This window comes from Bos mutus, chromosome 2 (genome assembly GCF_027580195.1).
Source record: "Bos mutus isolate GX-2022 chromosome 2, NWIPB_WYAK_1.1, whole genome shotgun sequence".
Taxonomy (NCBI): Eukaryota; Metazoa; Chordata; class Mammalia; order Artiodactyla; family Bovidae; genus Bos; species Bos mutus.
Window position 1 is genome coordinate 100,785,658 of NC_091618.1, and position 23,804 is coordinate 100,809,461.

At 36.1% G+C, this 23,804-nt stretch overlaps 1 non-coding gene across 1 annotated transcript; it reads left to right on the forward strand.

Annotated features, from left to right (window-relative positions):
- The first annotated feature begins 23,436 nt into the window (after nucleotides 1-23,436).
- Nucleotides 23,437-23,518, forward strand: TRNAL-CAA (transfer RNA leucine (anticodon CAA)). The gene has a single exon. It is a non-coding gene; the product is annotated as a tRNA-Leu (tRNA).
- Nucleotides 23,519-23,804: the final 286 nt, after the last annotated feature.

Here is a 23,804-nt window from a genome sequence, read left to right on the forward strand (position 1 = left end):
GTTGTTAGTTTCAGGGGGTTTTATGCAATTTTTGATACTTAAGGTCAAAGTGTCTTCCAAAATGGAAATGTATGAGAGTGTCCACTTACCATATCTTCACCAACCTCAAATATTATTAGGTTTTTAATCTTATTTAATTCAGTGTGGGCTTCTCAGGTGGGCTAGTGGTAAAGAACCTGCCTGCCAATGCAGGAGACATAAGAGACATGGGTTGGATCCCTGGGTCAGGAAGATCCCGTGAAGGAGGGCGTGGGAACCCATTCCAGTATTCTTTTTTTTTTTTTTTAACTCACTCCAGTATTCTTGCCTGGAGAATCCCATGGACAGAGGATCCTGGCAGGCTACAGTCCAGCATCACAAAGAGTTAGACACAACTGAAGTGATTTAGCATGTACACACAATTCAATGTATGGGCTTCCCTGGTGGCTAAGTCTGTAAAGAATCCGCCTGCAGTGCAGGAGAGCTGGGTTTGATCCCTGGGTTGGGAAGATCCCCTGGAGGAGGGCACAGCAACCCACTCCAGTATTCTTGCCTAGAGAATCCCCATGGACAGAGGAGCCTGGTGGGCTACAGCCCGTGGGGTCACAAAAAGTTGGACATGACTGAGCAACTAAGCACACACAATTCGATGTATGAAAAAGATTTTTGTTCTTTTTGTTACTTTGGTTATTTGAAAAATTTAATATATTTCATGCATTCATTTGGTATTTATATTGTTTCATTATGGCTTGCTTTTTCCTATGCCTCACCCTTTTTCTCTCAGGATGTTTCTATTTTTAAGTTAATTTATGATAGTTCTTCATATGTTAATAATAAGAATACTGACTCTGTGCCATACATTTCACAAGTATTTTTCCAATCTAATATCATATTTTATTGTTGACTTCATTTTAAAATTATTAATTACTTGAATGTTATTAAAATTTCTATCCTTGCTTATCACGTTTAAAAAATATTCCCCACCAAGATTATTCACTTATATTTTTCTTCTATACATTTGATGACTTTGTTTTATTTCTGTTTTGTTTTCTGTTTTCATTTCATGCATTTAGTGCTTTAATCAATTTGTAATTTAGTATATCATGTGAAGTGAGGATTTGATCATTTTTTCCAGTTGTTAAGCAATTGTCTCTGAATATTTATTGAATAATATACTTCTTCCCTATTGACTGATTTACAAAGATTTTTTGAATCAAGTTGATAGCTTTTATGTTCCAGGGTCCAGTCCTTAGACTAATTTCTGCTCCACTGATACCTCTTTCACTTCTAGCACAATATTTATTAAAAAAATTTTTTATTTATCCTTTTGTGTGTGTGTGTGTTGTTTGATTGTTTTATCTGAGGATCCACATTGATCTATGGATATATTTAATAGTATGTTTCTTTATATTATTTCTTTATATATTTTTTGGGTCATGACTGCAGTTTGTAGGATCTAATTCTCTAACCAGGGATTGAATCCACATCCTCGGCAATGAAAGTGAGGACCGCTGGACCGCTGGACCACCAGGGAATTCCCACAGTATTTTGATTATACATTTTTACATTTGGTGTTGCAGGTCCCTCTAAAATAGTTTTTTTCTGAAAGTTTTCTTTGTTATTCTTGCTAATTTATTATCTTCTTCAGAATTACTTAAGTTAAAAAATTCACTTGAGAACATACGTTTTACTATGGAAAATGCCCAGGATATATTAAGTGAAAAAAGCAAGTTGTAGAACAGTGTGTATAATATTATCACTCCTAGGGAAAAAAAAAAGTCAGAGCATGTAAGTGTGTGTGCTTGCCCACGTGTGTGTGACTACGTGCCATATTGTGGTTTTGGTCGTTGTGACCCCATGAACTGTGGTCCGCCCAGCTCCTCTGCCCGTGGAATTTCTCAGGCAAGAATACTGGAGTGGGTTGCCATTTCCTCCTCCAGGGGGTCTTCCTGACCCAGGGACAGAACCCATATCTCCTGCATTTCAGACAGATTCTTTATCGCTGAGCCACTGGGGAAGCTCACATACCTTATATATACAGACAAAATTTCTGGAAGAATAGACAAAAAAAAGTATTAACAATGATTGTCTTTGGGAAATAGGAATGGACACTGTGGGAAAGAGAACTTTTTTTCTGTTTTACTAAAACATAGTCTTCTTTAACAGTTTGGATTTTAAAATATTCCTGAAATTCTAAACAGAAAGACATTAAATTTATAAATGAAGTGGGACACCCTTCTAATATTGCCATTTTCCCATATAGGAACACTTCTCAAAAAATTGTGTGTTCCTCAGTAGAGTATTGTAATTTTCTTCAGATACGGGTACTACACAAGCCCTGTAATTTATGAGCTTACCCCTTGATTTTATATATTTATAGTTATATGTTAATTATATAGCTATAACTATAGACTGATATACAAGCATGTAAAGTTATATTTCATAAATGGATTTATTGCATAATTGCTGTTGTTTGTAAAGTTAATTTGTCTAATTGACTATTTCCTAATTGTTTTTTCTTTAAATAACTGGAAGAAATGGCTGGTTTTTAGTTTTCTTGACTTTAAAGATAATCCTAAAGTAACTGGTCAGTTCAAGTTCAGCTAAAATTATCGATTTAGGTAGAAATATTCTAATTTTACTTAATATAGTTTTTTAATTTGTATGACTTTTTTTAGTCATATAAACATGGTTTAAAAAAATAGAAATTGTGAAGATCCTCTAAAATAAAATGACTACAGAATAGAAATATAATACCTATCACTTCTGAAAAGAAATTTAAAGGAGTAATGAAAAAATAATTGTTAGTATAGATAGAATTTCTATAAATAATTTATGAGGACCTAGACAAGTGTTCTTGCCTGGAGAATCCCAGGGACGGGGAAGCCTGATGGGCTGCCATCTATGGGGTTGCACAGAGTCGGGCACGACTGAAGCGACTTAGCAGCAGCAGACAAGGAAGAAACAATAGGTATGACCTATTTGGAGTTCTGTACACTTTTTGCCACATTCGTAGTAGAAGATACTCCTATTTTTTTATATTTTTTCTTTTCAAAAGGAAAGTATTTTATTCCTGACTATAATATTCTCACTGTAAAAAGCATTCAAATATTATAGAAAAAACTACTTTCTTTTTTGAAGATCAGCCATAACCCTATCATCCAGAAAAAAAAAAAAAAACTATTCACATTTTGACTATTCTTCAATAATTAATTCTACTCATATGTATTTCATATATTTATAAATGAGATCACACTATACTTACTGTTTTATAGCCTGCTTTTTTTTCTTTTAATCTATAATCACTGCTGTATTTTTATGTCCATAAATGCAGATCTTCATAATTCCTAGTACTTGCCATTTATTTTTTTTAAATTTTTTAGTTTTTTAAGTACTTGCCATTTAAATGTACATTTTATTTCACAATGTTCCATAATTTATGTGATCAGTCCTCCATTCATCAACATTTTTAATATTTATTTTTATTTTACTTATTTATTTGGCTGCGCCAGGGCTTAGTTGCAGCATGCAGGATCTTTGATCTTCATTGCAGCATGCAGGATCTTTTAGTTGCAACCCACAAACTCTTAGTTGCAACATGTGGGATCTAGTACCCTGACCAAGGATCAAACCCAGGTCCCCCGCATTGAGAGTATGCAGTCTCAGCCATTGGGCCTCCATGGAAATTCCTTGATCAATATTTAGTTTTCAGTATTTTACAATGAATATTCTAAAACATCTTTTTACATTTGAGACATTATTTTCTTAAGAAATAGAAATGGTGGATCAATGAGTCTGCATAATTTTAAGATTTTGGTACCTACTGCCTCTCTGTCTTCCAGAAAGTCATAGTGATTTTATTCTCAAGCCTTCCCAATACTATGTGTTAATATTATTTTAAAAATCTTTTATAATCTGATAGGTAGGAAATGGTATTTTATTGTTCTTTTAATTTCCAGAATTTGATTAGCAGAAGCAGAAGATATTAAGCAGAAGATATTAAGAAGAGGTGGCAAGAATACACAGAAAACTGTACCAAAAAAGATCTTCATGACCCAGATAATCATGATGGTGTGATCACTCACCTAGAGCCAGACATCCTGGAATGTGAAGTCAAGTGGGTCTTAGGAAGCATCACTACAAACAAAGCTAGTGGAGGAGATGGAATTCTAGTTGAGCTATTTCAAATCCTAAAAGATGATGCTGTGAAAGTGCTTCATTCAATATGGCAGCAAATTTGGAAAACTCAGCAGTGGCCACAGGACTGGAAAAGGTCAGTTTTCATTCCAATCCCAAAGAATGCAATGCCAAAGAATGTTCAACTACCACACAATTATACTCATTTCACACGCTAGTAGAGTACTGCTCAAAATATCCAACTGAGGCTTCAATAGTATGTGAACAGAGAACTTCCAGATGTTCAAGCTGGTTTTAGAAAAGGCAGAGGAACCAGAGATCAAATTGTCAACATTCACTGAATCATGAAAAAAGCAAGAGAGTTCCAGAAAAACATCTATATCTGCTTTATTGACTATGCCAAAGCCTTTGACTGTGTGGATCACAACAAAATGTGGAAAATTCTGAAAGACATGGGAATACCAGACCACCTGACCTGCCTCTTGAGAAACCTATATGCAGGTCAGGAAGCAACAGTTAGAACTGGACATGGAACAAGAGACTGGTTCCAAATCAATAAAGGCATACATCAAGGCTGTATATTGTCACCCTGCTTATTTAACTTATATGCAGAGTACCTCATGAGAAACGCTGGGCTGGGTGAAGCACAAGCTGGAATCAAGATTGCCAGGAGAAGTATCAATAACCTCAGATATTCTGATGACACCACCCTTATGGCAGAAAGTGAGGAAGAACTAAAGAGCCTCTTGATGAAAGTGAAAGAGGAGAGTGAAAAAGCTGGCTTAAAGCTCAGCATTCATAAAACTAAGATCATGGCATCCCCATCACTTCATGGTAAATAGATGGGGAAACAGTGTCAGACTTTATTTTTTGGGGCTCCAAAATCACTGCAGATGGTGACTGCAGCCATGAAATTAAAAGATGTTGGAATTAAAAGATACTCGGAATTAAAAGATACTCCTTGGAAGGAAAGTTATGACCAACCTAGACAGCATATTAAAAAGCACAGACATTATTTTGCCAACAAAAGTTCATCTAATCAAGGATATGGTTTTTCCAGTAGTCATGTATAGATGTGAGAGTTGGACTATAAAGAAAGCTGAGGGCTGAAGAATTGATGCTTTTGAACTATGGTGTTGGAGAAGACTTTTGAGAGTCCCTTGGACTGCAAGGAGATCCAACCAATCCATCCTAAAGGAGATCAGTCCTGAGTGTTCACTAGAAAGACTGATGTTGAAGCTGAAACTCCAATACTTTGGCTACCTGGTGGGAAGAGCTGACTCATTTGAAAAGACCCTGATGCTGGGAAAGATTGAGGGCAGGAGGAGAAGGGAACGACAGAGGATGAGATGGCTGGATGGCATCACCAACTCAATGGACATGAGTTTGGGTAAACTCCAGAGTTGGTGATGGACAGGGAGGCCTAGCTATAGTCCATGGGGTCGCAAAAAGTTGGGCATGGCTGAGTGACTGTACTGAACTGAAGTTTTTCATGTTCTCATACGTTTATGATTTATTTTTATCAGGTTCTCACGTGTTATGCTCTTTTGTTATTTCTGTGTTTGTGAATTACCTATTCTGATTCTTCCTCTTTTTGGAGTATATATCTTATTGTTTTTGACTTATAAATGGTTCTTTAAAGATTGAAAATATGATTATTTTGTTTGTGATATGTATGTCTTTCAGGATGTCTTTAGTCTTTTTACCTTTTTTGTGTCATTTTTTTGGCTTCCCTGGTGGCTCAGCTGGTTGTTATACAGTTTTGTATGCAATCAAATTTAAGATATCACTGAATTCAAAGTCTTTGGTATCGTTATTAGAAAGACATTTTCTGTGATACTGGTAATAAAAATTCTGCTGTTTTACTCTAACTAGAGTCATGTTTTCATATTTTGCCTTTAAATCTTTAACCTATTTAAATTTTCTTTTTAAGATGTAAGTAGAAATCTAGCCATATCTTTCCTCAAATCATTTGTTAATGTCTCTACGCCACTTTTGAGCAACCTACGGAATCTAGGTCCAGATTTTATCTTCTATTTCATTCATCTGTATTACCATGATCCTTATTAGTGAGATTCTGAGAATATTGCTCAGGCTAGGCTGCAATAGTGATGTGTAACAAACACTCCCCCCAAATCTCTGTGACTTACAACAAACATTTATTCCCCCCTCATAGGTATCTTGGAGAAGGCAATGGCACCCCACTCCAGCACTCTTGCCTGGAAAATCCCATGGATGGAGGAGCCTAGTAGGCTGCAGTCCATGGGGTTGCTAAGAGTCAGACATGACTGAGCAACTTCACTTTCACTTTTTCACTTTCATGCATTGGAGAAGGAAATGGCAACCCACTCCAGTGTTCTTGCCTGGAGAATCCCAGGAGAGCCTGGTGGGCTGATGTCTGTGGGGTCACATAGAGTCGGACACGACTGAAGTGACTTAGCAGCAGCAGCAGCAGCATAGGTATCTGGGTCAACTGTAACACTGCAGTCTTCTGCTGAACATAAATGGACTTTGCTCTGGGCTCCAGGTCAAGTTTATGACTGTTTCACTTGCCTCTCTTTTCAAGCTGAAGTAGTAACAGCTCCCTAGAACATATTCTTCTCATGATAAATGGCAGGAGTTCAAGATGGCTGGTGAAAACTTAGTCACACTTCTTAAATCTCATCCAATGGAACTGGTCTGAGAAAAATCACCTGGCCAAGCCCTAAGTGAATAGAAAAGGAAAATATATTGGGATTTTCCCGGTGGTTCAGTGGCTAAGACTGCACGCTCCTAATGTAGGGGGCCCTGGTGTAGGTTTTATCCCTGGTGAGGGAACTAGATCCCGAATGGTGCAACTAAGAGTGCATATACTTCAACTAAAGATCCTGCATGCCACAACTAATATATGATGCAGTCAAATAAATAAATATAAATTTTAAAAAAATTTAAAAAGGAAAGTATATTGCCTTCACGGGTCAAGAACTTGGGAAAATGAAGACTTGTAAATAAATGATACTGTCTACCACATTGGCTAGTTATATTTTTTAAGTCTCTGGTTCCTCACTATTAAAATGTGATTACTGTAAAGATTCAATAATATAGATGATAAATGCCAAGCACATTGAACCTGGCATCTGATAATTTAAAAAAATGTATATTTGCTTCTCCACAGTATAGTTACTGTAGCTTTGCAGGATATAATACTTTAATATGTGGAAAAGTATTACAGGATTTTTATATTTTCTACCATTTTTTCCCAAATAAATACATAGACATTTGATCCCATCACATATATCTTCTCATTAATAACTGAGGAAAATATATTCTCAATCATACTACTTTTAGAATGATGAGCACATTGTTTCAAGGCCTTACCAAGAGAGGGCTGAGGGATTATTTTTGGGCCCTATAATAGTCAACATATTTTCTGTTTATTCTAAAGAGTCAAAACTATACTGTACAACTTTTCAAATGATATTAAAGTAGTTGCAGTGACTGCTGCTGCTGCTAAGTCACTTCAGTTGTGTCCGACTAGAGTCCCCCAAAAATAAAATTCAATTTAGGATAATGATCATATAAAAAATGTTGCTTAGAAGAAGCAAATGCTCATAACTGTTCAGTGCCATATAGGTTTAGACAAGAGTGTCTAGGCAAAAAAGACAGAAAAAAAATCTTTAAGGTTTGTTGACAAAGTCCAAATGGTCAACGATGTAGGAGAAAACAAACATTTTTTATGATTTCCTGAATAACCTGAGATCAGCAAAGGACAGTGTCTCCTCTTGTCAAATATTAATTTTACTTTTGTTTGAAAATGACTTCCTGTTTTGGATCACATTTTCATAGGATGTGGAGATATTTATGAGAGTTGAAAGTAGAAAAATAAAGCTAAAGATGTATTTCAAATCCTTGAGAAAAGCTAAGAAATTGCCATTAACCGGTCTTAAAAGGCTAAGGTGTGACTTGATTGATATTCAATTGTATTATATTCAGAGAAAAGATGCTGACCAGAGGTTCTTCATGTCTAAATAATAAAATGATGTTTATTAAAATAGAAAATTTTATGTGCCTTTTTGAGGAAGTAGTTTTTGTTAGGTCAAGGAAACAATACAGATGAATACCAAGAAAGATTTAAAAATTTCTATTTCTGGAAATGCAAACATTCTACTTTATAAGTAAGAGAGTAGGTAATCATGAGTCTGGTTAAAACTGTCATTTGAATATCAGCGACAGACCTGATGAGTGCTTCCAACACTGTGAGCCTATGAATTTATCTCAGGATAAGTTGCCTAACACTTTAATCTGTATTATTCATTAATGAGTTAATGCAAATATTTATTATATGGTACTGACACATTTATGTACATTTGAACATAAAACCAAATAGCACAGTTGTGTAATTTACTCTTATTTCCTCTTAATAAATAGCAATTAACATATTAGAAATACATCAGTTATGCTGTGTGCACCATTTTGGGCTATTACAAGCATACAATAAAATATCACTAAAACTATACTCGTTCATTTTTTATTACAACATAGAAATTCAGAGTTTTAAATATACTTTTAAGAATCACTTTGAGGATTAATTTTAGAGCCATATATTCAAAGTTGTCCTCCAAAGACTCAAGTTTTGAAAATAAAATGTCGTCTTCAGTGTTATTTGCTAGTTCTGAAAAACTGAATTTTGAAGGGGGGCATCTTCAAAGCTTTTAAAAAAGAGTCTGTAATATAAAAACATAAGTTTTTAGTAAAAGGGCAATTGGGAAGAGCTGAGACTAAAAACTTCGCTTTTAGTATTATGAGGCACTGACTGGTGAGTGTGAGTGTGAGTGTGTGTGTGTGTGTGTGCGCATCTCATATGTACATATAAAATGAGAATTTTTTGAAGATTTATTTAGTTTTGGTTGTGCTGGACCTTTGTTGGTGCACAAGGGTTTTCCTCTAGTTGCAGAGAGTGCACTTCTATCTGCAGTGCACACGCTTCTCATGGCAGTGGCTTCTCCTGTTGCGGAGCACAGGTTCTAGGCCCACAGGCTTCAGCAGTTGCAGTACATGGGCACAGTAGCTGGGGCTCTTGGGCTCTAGGTCACAAGCTCAGCAGTTGTGGTCCATGGGCTTAGTTGCTCTGCAGCATGCAGGATCCTCCCAGACCAGGGACTGAAGCCCTGTCCCCTGCATTGCACGGGAGATTCTTAACCACCAAACCACTAGGGAAGCCCTGAGAATTTTTGAGAAAGAATAAATGTCACTTTTCAAAAATATAACACAAATCTGTCAATTAATTTAGATCCAGTCCTAAGAAATGTGTTTTGGTAGAAAGCAAGAATGAAGTAAAGTGGTTTTGTTTTGTTTACTCATCTGTGAATGATCCTGATAAATGTGTATATACATATGTGGAAAGCCACATTAGTTTATTCCCCAGTCTTAGCTCAGTGGTGTAACCTTTATGTAAGAAAGCAGTGCATTTGCATATTATAAATGGGTAAATTAATCTTGCTCAATTTTTAAAAAATATTCTTTCCAAACTGCTAATATTATTTGCCATGATTTATTTGGTGCAAGTGAAGGCCTGTTCTCAGATTTCACTGCTTTACTTATCTCTATCTGATTAAACAACCTTCACTCCTTTAAAGCCTTCCAATGGGCTCCATGTTTTGTTTTCACTGCATTTTTCCACCTACTGATAACTTTGAATGTGCATAACTAATAGGCTATCAAAGTGTGTTGATGTCTGTTTGTTTTGAATATGCCTTAAACTTTCTTTGCATTGGATCTAGAGAGATTAACCCATTTAGAGGATAGTATGTTCAAAAGTAGCTCAGATGGTAAAGCGTCTGCCGGTAATGCAGGAGATCTGGGTTCAATCCCTGGGTTGGGAAGATCCTCTGGAGAAGGAAATGGCAACCAACTCCAGTATTCTTGCCTGGAAAATTCCATGGACGGAGGAGCCTGGTAGGCTACAGCCCATGGGGTTGCAAAGAGTCAGACATGAGTGAGCGACTTCATTTTCACTTTCACTTTATGTTCAAAAGTGGCCTCCATGCTCTCTTGGGCGTAGAATTGCCAATACATGCACATATAAGTCGGAGAAGGCAATGGCACCCCATTCCAGTACTCTTGCCTGGAAAATCCCATGGACGGAGGAGCCTGGAAGGCTGCAGTCCATAGGGTCTCTGAGGGTCGGGCACGACTGAGCAACTTCACTTTCACTTTTCACTTTCATGCACTGGAGAAGGAAATGGCAACCCACTCCAGTGTTCTTGCCTGGAGAATCCCAGAGACGGGGGAGCCTGGTGGGCTGCTGTCTATGGGGTTGCACAGAGTCGGATGACTGAAGCGACTTAGCAGCAGCAGCAGCAGCACATATAAGTGGGACTTCCCGGGTGGTGCTGGTGGTAAAGAGCCCACCTGCCAATGCAAGACACTAAGAAACACGGGTTTGATCCCTGGGTGGGGAAGATCCCCTGGAGGAGGGCAGGGCAACCCACTCTGTTTTCTTACCTGGAGAATCCCATGGACAGAGGAGCCTGGCAGGCTATGGTCCATAGGGCCACAAAGAGTCAGCCACAACTGATGGAACTTAGCACACACGCACATATAAGCATAAGCTGGAAATAATGTAAGATGCCTACTTAAATTTGAAAAATCAATTTAGTTTTGTATTATTTTCTATTTTATTCAAACATTCTTTCCTGTTTTTAAGACAAAGAGAAAATTATATCATAGGACCCCGCTGTCAGAACTATGATCTTAAGGGTGAAGACAATGTTTATTCTACCTTGAAACTTCCTGTCCCACCACTAACCTGCACTTGAGGTGAGGCAGCACTCAATACATATTTGTTGCTCGGTTGAATTAACCATGTAATATAATGGTCAAAATGGGCCTTTTGATTCTTTGAATCTCTATATAGCTGTTGTTCCTAAAGCTACAGTTTAAAGTGTTTAGCTGGCATTTTCATTCATTATGATCAACAATTTGGCAGTGTTTATAAAATTTAATACACATGCATTTGATCTAGCATTTCCAGTTCTTTGCACCTATTCTATAAAATACTCAAACATACCCTCAAAGATAGGTAAAAGAGACTACTCATTGCATCATTGTTTTCAACAGACAATACTTGAAAGAACTGAAATAACCTGCCATAAGCAGTGGCACAGTTAAATAAAGTGGGGTACATCTGTGCTTTGGAACATTAGGCAGCAGTTTTAGAAGAAGGATGTGGGGGATTCCCTGGTGGTCCAGTGGTTAGGATTTGGCCAACGGCCCATGTTCAGCAAACCAAGGTCCCACAAGCCACGTAGCATGGCCAAAAATAAATAAATAATAAAAGAAAGAGGTATAGCTATATAGAAGTATAGAGAAAAATATACAAGATATATCGTTGAGAGTTAAAAAACCAACCAAACAAAACTCCAAACAATTTATGTGATGTAAATGCATAAGAATATGTTCTGAATTGAGAGGCACCACACTTTAAATCTTATTACCTCTAGGATAGGGAGGTATAGTGATAATAAATGATACATTTTAAAAATGCTGAGAAGTGCTTTCATTTTTTACTTTATTGGTATATTGTTTTATTTTTAACAATGAGCATGCATTTATGTATTCAATAATTAAATAAAAAACCTGTAGATTTTTTTTAAATAATACTTTTTCATACCGAGAAACTTCTCCTTGGTAAGCAATGGTTAAAGTATAATTTAAAATATTTACAGCTATTCTCTACATCTCTTTCTTTTCTGACATTCCTCTCTTCACACATCCTACCCATTACAAGGCTACAAAAAGTAAACAAAAATCTCTTAAAAATAAAACAACAAAAAAATAAAGATATGCCTAGAAAAAGCTTTGCACAGATTATGTCCCTCTCTTTGTTTAGAGGCAAAATAACAAATTTCTACTTAATCCGTCATGAAATATTGAAACTACCAGAGAATCTGGAGTGTTGGTCCCTCCTGATAAACTTGAGGGAAACGCAGCTGATCATTCCTACGAAGGTTTAAAGATAGAATAGTTCTTAAATATTTCTTTGAATGAGTAGATATTTATCATGTTAGGATTTTATCTGATTGTCTTATATTGATTAATTTCTCACAGTATTATATTTTTCTTTAAGTCCATCTTACATTGCTTTTATCCCAGTAGGTATAAAATTTGTTGATTCATATTCCATTGTGATATAGTATTTCCTGTATATTTGCCTGCCTCACACATGACATTATTTATTGTTGGAACTAAGTCTTATCCATGCCTTTGTAATTCAAATACAAATACAAAACATTACTTATCACTTTCTTAATCTCTACTTTTACATATACTTGTATAAAATCTAATGTTTTCTTATAAAATTATTTTCTTGTTTCTATATTATGAGAAAGATTTTAAATAATGAATAGGAAAGAGAAATTCTGACATATAATGAGAAGTTGCCTTCCAAAAAAAGGTGCATTTTATTTTTATACTGTTTATTTTTTGACTGTGGTGGGTCTTTGTTGCTGCACATCAGCTTTCTCTAGTTGCAGAGAGTGGGGGCTACTCTCTGGTTGCACTGCTCAGGCTTCTCATTGCAGTGGCTTCTTTTGCTGCGGAGCATGGGCTCTAAGCACATGGGCTCAGCAGTTGTGGTTCCCAGACTCTAGAGAACAGGCTCAATAGTAATGGTGCATAGGCTTAGCTGCTCCTTGGCATGTGGAATCTTCCTGGACGAGGGATTGAACCAGTGTCATTTGCATTGCAACATGGATTCTTAAACACTGGACAACCAGGGAAGCCTGAAGTTACATTTTTAAATGTTGTAAGTGCTTAAACTTATGCTTGCTGAATGTAAACTCTCACTTAGATTTCTGCTACAGGTTTTGGTCTCCACTTTTCAAAGCTTCTAATGTCTAAACCAAAGCTCTCATTATTTTCTCTGAAGTCTAACAATCTGAACAGGTGTTTTTCTTGAAAAGAGGAAATTTTTTATGATTAAGGCCCGATATTGTCTCATTCAGTGACATTTTGAGCTGACTTCTAACATAAGATTATTAAGAAGAAAATTAAAGCATCACCTATACCATTAGCTTCTACAGAATCTGACCTAGTCAGTAGAAAAACTACTAACCAAATAATCATTTCATACAACTTATCACTGTATTTTAAATTAAAAGGCATTAAGCTAATAAGATGATAGAAAATCTAATGATAGCTACCCTCTTCTGCTCTACCTATTCACATGCAGAAACAGCCAAGCATTTTTCCAAGAGGAGAAACATTTTAACTAAATAAGTAGAAAATAAAGTTACCTTCATTTTTCTACTGAAACATTCCAAGGAAGAAAGAGGCAAGTAAAACACTTAAAGCAGAAAAATACAGCAAGAAATAGTGTGGCTTCTTGTTTGTTTTTCCTCACTCATTATTTCCTTTATTCTTTAAATCTACTGCTCTTTCCTTCGAAAAGAGCTGTATTTATAAAATCAATGGAAAATGAAGATATTTTTGTAGACCAAGTAATAAGAGATATGCTAATGATGTATAAAAATAAGGAAATTCCTACTGAGGTCTTTATAGTTCTTCAGGACATTGGCCTCTCCTTACATTCTATGATCATACCTCCCTCCAACCCATTTTTCATCAGCACTGTTGTCATTACTGACTGAGGACAGCAGAATAAATGATGCTGTGGGAACTATAACTTTCATTTAAATGTAGCTCAGATTTTAAAACAGTTGATGGTGTAATAGGATAGACAGGATAAATTCAAAATGAATTCACCTAAAATAAGCTAACATGGATTGTTCAGTTTTTCTAGTTATTTTTATGTTTTCTTATTATATAGATATTTATATACATCCATTATATATACTATTACATATGAACTCATGTACATGAAAGAGAGGAAATAGTCAATTGCTCTGTATTAGTCAGATATGGCTTTTAAGAGAAGGGAATTTCACACATCTCAACATATGGTTGACTGATAATTTCATGCTTATAGAAAACTTGAAGATTATAATGGACTAAGGGATTACCTGAAAAAGTTCAGGATCTTTGACCAGGGACTGAACCTGTGCCCCCTCCAGGGGCAGCACAGTGTCTTAACCACTGGACTGCCGAAGAAGTCCCATCTTGAAATTTTTAATTCTAGAAATTTCAGTGTTGTCACAGGAATGATTGTTCTCTATGGAACAATTGAAAAACATATATAAAAATGATTATATACAATTATTGTTATTGGCCTGTTCACCTCAAGATGAGAAACTTCCCTTCTTTAAGCTTTGTTTCTAATGAACTAGAAATAACTTCACATATAAAGAGGAAATTTTTCTTTCTGTTTTCCATTTTTGTTTCCATTTCAAAACAACAAATATGCACAATAAGCATAGTTTGATAACCGAATTCTACTTTAGGACTATTTTTCACATAAATCTAAGGACTAGACATTGAAACCAATGTCTATTGCCAGCAGGAAGGGAAATTGTTTAACATATTTTTATCTATTTACTTACTTGTTTTTGGCGGCACTGGGTCATCATTGCTGTGAGTGGACTTTCTCTAGCTGCAGTGAGTGGAGGCTACTCTTCGGTTGCGGTGCGCAGGCTTCTTGTTTGTGGTGGCTTCTCTTGCAGAGCGCCAGCTCTAGGCTTGTGGGCTTCGGTACTTCTTGTTGGGCTTAGGTGCCCTGAGGCATGTGGAATCTCAGTTCTTGGACCAGGGATCAAATCCATGTCCCCCTGCATTGGCAGGCGGATTCCTAACCACTGGACCACTCAGGAAGTCCCCAGGAATGGAGTTTTCACTAGAAATCACTGGTTTGTATTTACTAGAAATACAACCAGTCCTCATGTAACTTTCACTCAAAAGAGCCAAGAGCAAGAAAAATGCATCCCATTTACTGAAACCACCATTTATCTTTCTAACATTGATGATTTTAGGAAATTTATATTTTAAAAAAGCTTAGACTGAAAGGATTGTTTCCTTGTAGCAGTTTGAGGAAATTAATGAAACTATAAAAATAATTTTATCTATTTGTTAGCTAGCCTATGTTTCTATAGGAATTGAACGCCCAACAAATCGGCTCTTAACTGGTCTTTTTCTTGTCCTTGTTGGGTTGAGTTGGGATATCCTCCTGATATTTTTTGTACTGAGGATATTTCTGTCATACTTCAAAATCCAAATAATCTTGAAGATCCCATCTAGCATTACTTTGGCTAAGGATATATTGTCTAACTGTAATTAGACTGCAAAAATTAATTTATGTTTAACAGCAAGATGGGAAAAGAGTTACATCTAAACTTGGATCATTTTTCTATAGAGTACACTGAACAATTAAACAACTTTCTCCCCCTAGTTTTCTTGGTTAAATGAACTTTTCATAGTAGAACAAGCTACCTAAATGGTTTTATTTTGAGATAGGAAGTTCTATCGAGACACTGGATTACTTTACCCAACACTTTTTGCCATGACCAACAGATGGTTATGTTCTGAACCAGACTGTTACATGCCTTTCATAGTCTAATTTTATAGCTTCTGGGGAATGGAGCTGCCATTACTTCCCTGGGAAGACAGTTCTCCAGTGTAGTCCCTCTAATTATTTAAGGTAGGTCTTCATTTCTTTAAAAGAGCTGAATTATTCAAATTGGAAAAGCAGCTACTGCGTAAGCAGCCTGACTTAAACTGACAAAAGCAAGGAAATTCTGGATCCATAATTCACCTTCCACCCCTTGACCTCACAAGCCGCCATATTAGCGTGATCACACCAAAATACCAGCTTGTGTTTACACTTTCAGTCCTCCTGATGGCGGACGGGCGCGTGTACACGAGCACTCGCTCTGTGTGCACTGAATAGGATCACGATCCGGAGAGCTGAAAATGTAAACACAAGCTGGTATTATGGTGTGACTGGCGGTTTCTGGTTCTTTGTTTGAATACTTTAAAAATGGGCACCCTGGCAAGAACAAAAGAGGCAGACACAGAACTGCTCTGAAATGGCTTCTCTCATCTTTGTCCCGCCTCAGGTAGACCCAAAATAACTTACCCACTTGATGGGGTTCCCCGCAACCGTTTGTTTTTGCCTAGTTGGCTACACTTCAATGCAACAGTTTTGTTTTTCAAAGGCAGGCCGTTCATTCTTTGCCTTTCGTAATTGTAAATTATTTTCTGAGTATTTGCTAGCACTATATTTCTCCAGTCATTATTTACATCAAAATCTTCCAAGTGGCAAATTCATTGCAATGCCTGATGAGTTTAAGCAAGAACCTAAGTGCCTTCTGTGGCCTTGCTTTAATATTTGCAAATCAGGAATGGTTCCTTTACTTCAAATGAGGATTGGCATCAGTATAACCCTATCAGACAAGGGTATCTACCTAGTGTTCTTGCTCATGCTATTTCAGTCGTTAGTTTTGAAGTGCAGGAGTTGACCTTAAGAAAGATGTAAAGGGTATAAAACACTCAAAATTATAAACTTCATTTTAGCATAACATCTACTTGCATCGGTGGACCTTTCGTTTTCCCTCGAGCCTTTGTCATTTCTCCATCTTCACACTAAATATGTTCAATCATTGTTTTCCCACTGTGAAGTTTGATTCTGAAATAGATTTACTTGTAGGATGAAGAGATGAGCATATCATTTCAGGGGGAAAATTAAGACATATAAAGAAAGAAGGCTGAAAGAAACTCATTTCCTGAAAAATGTCAATGTATCTCACGCTATGCTTGACTTCGTAGTAAAGTCCATTATCTTGTTTTTTAAAAAACAAAATTTTCCCTTTGGAATTAGGTATACCATCACTACCAAAAATCGATAAGCAAAGGAACAGTGGGTAGTATGGCAGGTCCCTTTCTTAAATAAAAATTGCAAAATTGATTTTACACCTATTGAGGCAGCCATTCACTACTGTAAACTTATTTCTGACAACTGTTTCTTTTAGAATCTAATAAGTAATTGAAAAACAAAAGTGATTTTCTCAATATAATCGAAAGGCAGTTAATGTAAAGACATATACACAAACAACTCATGGTTGTAGACAGTTTTGATGTAGACTGCAGTACTTAATAAAGGAATAAGAGGGATCCTAGCTTGGGATTTTTAATGAAATGCCACTCAAATGGAAGCAAGTGATTTCAGAAGTGTTGTCAGTCACTTTAGACTGAAAAGAAATAACAAGAAATAGCTTTTAAGATATCAAATAATTTGCACTCAAATGCTATACTATAGCACCTCGTCTTTGAATAGGCCAACAATTTGCCTTGTTTGTTTAAAACCTATTATACATGATCCCTTCACGAGACTGCACAACTTGACTGATCTTTGCCATCTTGCATCTTTCTTATCTCTCTCCTTGTGAAATCCCTTACGAGTAGAGCTAGCAAGCATTTCACAAATTATAATAAAGGAACCACCTACATGTACATCAATACTGACAGATCTCAATCATCTTATTTTCACATGATATATGTTCAGGCTCAATTGATGACTAAATTATGGAATTAATAGATATAATGGAAAAGTGAGTTTGATCTTATCTTGCTGCTAAGTCACTTCAGTCGTGTCCGACTCTGTGCAACCTCATAGACGGCAGCCACCAGGCTCCCCCGTCCCTGGGATTCTCCAGGCAAGAACACTGGAGTGGGTTGCCATTTCCTTCTCCAATGCATGAAAGTGAAAAGTGAAAGTGAAGTCGCTCAGTCGTGTCCGACTCTCAGCGACCCCATGGACTGCAGCCTACCAGGCTCCTCCATCCATGGGATTTTCCAGGCAAGAGTACTGGAGTGGGGTGCCATCACCTTCTCTGACACACATGTTTTAAAACAGCTGTATGGAGCTATTTTGGAAACTCAATATCTATGGTAATATGTTCAAATACACAAATAATGTACAAAGAATTGATATTTTCATAGATTTTATCTGCAATATCATATAAGTTCATATCTTCGTGCTATATTTCATATTCTAGCAGAAAAAGTTTGTGCTACAGGATTTCATAGATTTAAAGTTTAGCTTTTAGAGATTCTTTTAAAAAGTATTTATTTCAAATATGATTGTAATTTTGCAGAAAATTCAGAACATCCTTGGGCCTATAAACATTCTTATGACTGCTCGAAATTTGTGTTGGCCCATACTTGCTAATGCCATTATTTTCTTTAGCTACCTCATGCCATTAATATCTGTTGATAGCAAATACAGACAAACAGCATTTAGGTTAGAACTTTGGCAAATTTGTCTTGTGGAAACCTGCTAAGAAAGGTAAAATGGGGGTCAGAAAAGCTGTAGCAATGGTCTAATTCTGCATCTGTAGGAATAAGGGTTAAAAAGAAAAGGATGGGTGGTAGAAATGGTTGATGGTGATGATTGTTCAACAGTGTGAATTTACTTAATGCTAGTGAACCATGCACTTAAAATGACTAAAATGGTGAAGTTTATGTTTTGTGTATTTTACCACAATAAAAAAATAGAGGTTAAAATTGTCTCTGATGAGAAATTAGAGACTGACTCTAAGAACCTACATGCCCAACAAAAAAAGTGATTTCACTGCAGAAAAGATATAAATGTATGTGAAAACAGGAACACCAAACTTTCTTTTCAATTCATTGAAGCAAACACAAGAATTCTTTGCCTTTGGAGTTGATTCAAACACAGATTATCGTGTAAAATCATCAAGTGATAATAGTAAAGTAAGACAAAGTTTATCAAATATTCTTTAGTTCCTCTCTATATTTTTTTGCAATTGGCCATCTTTTTTTCTAGGTTATTTTTTTAAGTCAATGCACATGAGCATATAACTTATTTGTATGACTATTTATAAAAATGAAAAGGAATGAAGTTAAAAGTAGTGAAAAATAACACTGCCTTAAATACTAATGAATTTTAAGTAGTTGAATTTTTTAAAAGTAAACTCCAAGTCATACTCTAGGGCCTACTTTCCTAACTTTTAATAGCTTTCTAAAAAAACTCAAACCTTGAAGTGCATGCAATTAGAAACATGCAACAGTGAGGCTAGGCTTAGTCACAGTACTATTTCAACGCAAACTGCTTCTATTTTTGGTGTCCTACAGAGAAATAGAATTAGAATGTTCTAACCTCTGCTCATTCTGTAGGTGAAAGTATAAAGCTGACTGCTTAAAAAATTGCTGTAGGGGGAGTTCTTTCAAGCCAATTCTTTCTCATGTTTTATGTATTAGGTGATTACTTTACTATGAAGTAGACAATTGTTTAAGGACAAATAATTAATTTTGTGTAAGTAATCAGTTCCAAACTCACTACGACAGATTGTCATGAATGTGGCCTCTCTATGGGCATCAGTACGCGGTTTATGCCTCATATTTGTACTATCCTGGTGGGTTTTTTTCCCTGCTATATAGTTTGTAAGGCTAAAACAGAGAAATGTTACTTAAGTTTATAGAATCATAGAACTGGGTGAATTTTGAATTCATCCAGTTTCAACCACCCCTTTGATGCCTGAATCTCTTTTAAGTATTTACATAGCCTTAGTATTAATATTTCTAGTGATGGTAATGCTTACTTCTGCTGGAGCATATATAATTGAGAACAGGAAAGCTAAGAAGTCAGGATTAAATTACAGTTTCTTCATCTGTAAAAGATGTATACAATTGAGGATTAAATGAAACAAGCTATACAATCAGGCCTAGCACAGTACTAGAAATATATGCTATGCTATGCTAAGTCACTTCAGTCGTGTTCGACTCTGTGTGACCCCATAGACGGCAGCCATGAGGCTCCCTCGTCCCTGGGATTCTCCAGGCAAGAACACTGGAGTGGGTTGCCATGTCCTTCTCCAATGCATGAAAGTGAAAAGTGAAAGCAAAGTCGCTCATTCGTGTCCGACTCTTAGCGACCCCATGGACTACAGCCTACCAGGCTCCTCCATCCATGGGATTTTCCAGGCAAAAGTACTGGAGTGGGGTGCCATTACTAAAAATGTATATCACACTTACTACTCTTTATGTTTCAAATATCTAGTGCTTATTAATGTCACATAATTTGAGGGGAGTTACCTGGTCGTCTGTTATTATGTTGGGTTTCCCTGGTGGCTCAGACAGTAAAGAATCTACCTGCAATGCGGGAGACCCTGGAGTAGGAAATGGCAACCCACTCCAGTATTCTTGCCTGGAAAAGCATATGGACAGAGGAGCTTGGCAAGCTACAGTCCATGGGGTTGCAAAGAGTTAGACATGACTGAGCAAGTAACACACACGCTAGCTGGTTGTCTGTTACTACATTAAGGCTAGGGTCACTGAAGTATCATTAGACTAACATGATATAGAACTGGGTCACAATATTTTTAACATAAAAAAATGAAGATACTTATAATTAGATTCTTGTGGTGTTAGAATAATAGCTGTGTCGTGTTGTGGTTCAGTTACCAAGTCGTGTCCGATTTTTCGAGATCTCCCTTGAACTGCAGCATGCCAAACTTCCCTGTCCCTCACTACCTCCCGGAGTTTGCCCAAGTTCACGTCCATTGAATCAGTGATGCCATCCAACCATTTCATCCTCATGTCATGATATATTTACATAAATATTTACCTGTTCAAATTTTATTTTACCTTCCTACTCATTCCACTTGTTCTAAAATCTCATCACAAATTTTAAAATCACCAGAAATTTTGTAATACCTCAATTATGCTTGTCTTCAAAAATACATGGTTGCTTTTTTTCTTTCTTTCATTTACATATTTTGATTAATTAGATTTTGAATACAAAAACCTACTAAATTCTACATCTAGAATATTTCTATTTCTCAATTTCATATTCAGATATTTAAAAAACCCACAAAACTGTGCTCTGATAAAATTGCATTAAACTAACAATTATAGACTCTGAGCTGTTTTTAAATATTCCTAAAAAATTTCTAGTTCTGTGATTATGATTATTATTAAAGCAATCTAAATATAAGCAGTTTTGTTGAATATAAAGTAAATTATGAATATGTAACCTAAAATTTCTTAGAGTAATTAGCAGCTCTGGTTTACCTGAAAGATGCAGTTATCAGGAGCATGTAGTTTAATATTAGCACATCTCTAATATCGATGTTATTTAAAGCCATACATTAAGAATCATAAGCATCTGTAGTGACAGAAGAAGCATGCAACAAAGTACTGAAAAACTGGAATAGAATTAATTGGTTTTGGTCTACCCACTTCAAATGAGAAAATAGCAACAGAAAAAAAAATTAAGCACTAAATGTATTCGTTAGGCAGGATCAGCAATCATGCTGCCCACACATGATCTGCAATTAATTTGTAAATAAGAAGATTCATCACCTGGAGGATAATAAACTCTAGTTTTATGGCCCAAAAGACTAGACAAGTAAAAACCACTAATGAACGTACTGTATAAACACAGGGGCAAGGATGTGCATTGGTTGAACAAATGCGGATAGCAAGGAGACTCTGTTTTGTTATTAAAGTAGACCAAAAGATACATGACACATATCTGGAGATTTTTCTGAAGTGTTAACACTGCTCAAAACAGGGTCACTTGAAAGACATGGAAAAGTGTTACTACGAGGTAAGAAAGGCAGAAGTTGATTTTTAGAAAGAGCGTTTTTTAAAAAAGTAAAGATCAGTGTTTTAAAAAAAAAACAGATTAATCTCTTAATTTTAATTGATTTTTCATAACTGCATATTAGAAAATCTTACTAATAATAAACTGAAGTGATTTTAGTTTAGATTTAGTTTAGATCTTTATATGTGACTTAGACTATGAAGAGATGCCTTCAAACATTATTTATTGAGAAAATAAGTATTAAATGGAGTTTCCAGTATTTCTGTACTTTGGGAAGAGGCTTTGATGTGAAAACTATTTTCCTTCCTATAAGTTACAGTTGTATAACATGCCTTAATTTTGAACCATAAATGAAACACTCAACTTTATGTTGAACACTCAAATGAAACTCCATTCAGATGAGAATTTATTTTTTAGTGCCAACTGAGAATTTTGAGAAACACAGGGAGATAAAAGAATCAGTTTGGATGTTTATTTAAAATACAGTGTCCTGGTCTCTACCTCATACTAAGTGAAATACAATCTCTGCACGTGAAATCTTGGCATCTGTATACAATTGTAGCAAAACCTCTAGTTGACTTTGAACCATACTAAAGTTTAAGAATGACTTTATTGTTAGTAAATATTTATTAGTTGGACTATAAAGAAAGCTGAGAGCTGAAGAATTGATGCTTTTGAATTGTGGTGTTGGAGAAGACTCTTGAGAGTCCCTTGGACTGCAAGGAGATCCAACCAGTCCATCCTAAAGATCAGTCCTAAGTGTTCATTGGAAGGACTGATGTTGAAGCTGAAACTCCAATACTTTGCCCACCTGATGTGAAGAACTGACTCCTTGGAAAAGACCCTGATGCTGGCAAAGATTGAAGGAATGAGGAGAAGAGTTTGACAGAGGGTGAGATGGTTGGATGGCATCACCGACTCAATGGGCATGAGTCTAGGTAAACTCCGGGAGTTTGTGATAGACAGGAAGGCTGTGGGGTTGCAAAGAATTGGATACGACTGAGCAACTGAACTGAACTGAACTGATTATTTTCATCAAATATTTCCTTTTCATAAAAAAAATTTGTTTTTTAATAGACACAGGAAAATACTTTTCCAAAGTTAAAAATTAGACCTGAAATTACTTTTATGAAATAAGTTCTTGGGCCTGAAATCACCTTAATGGGATCAATAATATTATTAGTGCTAAAATTAAAAGGAGAAAGAACTCAAGGGAAGTCTTAATATAGTAAATAGTATACAAATTTTTGAATGCTCTAGAACTTAACTGTTAATTATAAATATAGTATATATATTAAAATATATCACTTATTAAGCTGTTTCAAAGCTGAAACTCCAATACTTTGTCCACCTGATGTGAAGAACTGACTCCTTGGAAAAAACCCTGATGCTGGGAAAGATTGAGGGCAGAAGGAAAAGGGGTCGACAGAGGATGAGATGGCTGGATGGCATCACTGACTCAATGGACATGAGTTTGAGTAAACTCTCGGAGTTGGCAATGGACAGGGAGGCCTGGCTGCAGTCCATGGGGTAGCAAAGAGTCAGACATGACTGAGCGACTGAGCTTAACTGAATTGAAACTATGTCAATTATTAAAATTTAGTACTCAAAACAAATGTCATAAAGTATTCAAAATAAATGCTATAAAACATGTGAAGGTCTATGCAATTCATCAATAGGATTTGACCCAATTCCAATAATTCTATCTGCTTGCTTTATTTGATTATTTAACATTAGAAGTAGCTGCATTTTAAAACAAAATTGGGGGAAAGGAAATATTTGCTGCTAGCAGTTGCTTTTAAGAAGTGGTATCTGGAAATAGAGCTGTGATGGCTGGGTGGTCAAGGCATTGGATTCAAAATCCAATGGGGTCTGCCTGCTCAGGTTAGAATCCTGCTCACAGCATTTCTCAGTGAAATTAAAAGATGTTGGCTCCTTGGAAGAAAAACCATGACAAACCTAGACAGTGTATTAAAAAGCAGAGACATTACTTTGCCTGCAAATGTCCGTATAGTCAAAGCTATGGTTTATCCAGTAGTCATGTATGAATGTGAGATCTGGACAATTAAAAAGGCTGGGCACTAAAAAACTGATGCCTTTGAACTGTGGTGTTGGAGAAGACTCTTGAGAGTTCCTTGGACGGCACGGAGATCAAACCAGTCAATTCTAAAGGAAATCAACCCTGAATATT